We start from the raw sequence: 1100 nt of genomic DNA on the forward strand, positions 1-1100 counted from the left end.
CTTAGTTTACAGGTTGCCGGCGGAAAGATGTGGATGAGGGCTGAAGTCTAGAGTCAAGGGCATCGGGGTCTGCCTGCCACTGGCCGGCCGTTTTGCCCGTTAAGGGGAGGCTCCACCCTCACCTGGGCACTGAGCGGATTGCGAGTGCTGCCTGGCTCCTCCCTCGCCAGCCCCCGTCCCCTCCCCAACCCCGCCCCCCCTCCCACGCTCACACCCCGGGGCTGGACCATGTCTGGCAGACAGCCGGAGGGCAGCCGGACACCCAAGGCCCAGGACCAGGACACGGACCAGGACCAGGACAAGCGCAGTTGTGGGGAGGACAGCCCCGTTATCGAACGCCGCAACCGGAGCGGCATCATCAGTGAGCCCCTCAGCAAGAGCCTGAAGAGGTCTCGCACCCTCTCGCAGTACACCACTGCATGCCCCCAGACCGCCAACGGACTGAAACACAACGGCCAGGCCAAGAGCCACGCGGCCAAGCACCAGCCCACCCAGCAGCAGCCGCAGCAGCCTTCCGCCTCGGCCTTGGTGCCGAGCAAGCTGGACCGAACCTTGGAGCAGGTGCTGGAGGGACAGAACGGCCTGTTGCACTTTGCCCAGGCAGCTGCGCTGCTCAAGCGGGCGGGCATGGAGCACATGCTGCTGCCGGGGGGAATGGGAGTGGGTGTGGGCGGGGGCGAGGTGGGGACGGTCGACCTGGAAGGGGCATCGGTGGCCGACACGGTGGGGGGTCACACAGACTTCCCGTACGGTGTGGGCGGCGGCGGCTTCCCCTTCAACCCGGGGCTGTTCATCATGACACCTGCCGGAGTCTTCCTCGCCGACAGCGCACTGCACATGGCCGGCTTGACGGAGTACCCAGTGCAAAGTGAGCTGGCCTCTGCCATGAGCTCTGGGAAGAAGAAAAGGAAACGCTGTGGGATGTGCCCACCTTGCCGGCGCAGGATTAACTGCGAGCAGTGCAGCAGTTGCCGGAACCGGAAGACGGGCCACCAGATCTGCAAGTTCCGCAAGTGCGAGGAGCTCAAGAAGAAACCGTCTGCTGCACTGGAGGTAAACGATACTGAGACTCTGTGAACTTACTTAGTTGCATTTGTTCG

At 64.2% G+C, this 1100-nt stretch overlaps 1 pseudogene; it reads left to right on the forward strand.

The window, feature by feature from the left end:
* Positions 1-10: 10 nt before the first annotated feature.
* LOC107580785 (CXXC-type zinc finger protein 5 pseudogene) lies at positions 11-1077 on the forward strand (annotated as a pseudogene).
* The last annotated feature ends 23 nt before the right edge of the window (positions 1078-1100 follow it).

The sequence above is a fragment of the Sinocyclocheilus grahami genome, unplaced genomic scaffold (genome assembly GCF_001515645.1).
Source record: "Sinocyclocheilus grahami isolate Dianchi unplaced genomic scaffold, SAMN03320097.WGS_v1.1 scaffold44792.1, whole genome shotgun sequence".
Lineage (NCBI taxonomy): Eukaryota > Metazoa > Chordata > Actinopteri > Cypriniformes > Cyprinidae > Sinocyclocheilus > Sinocyclocheilus grahami.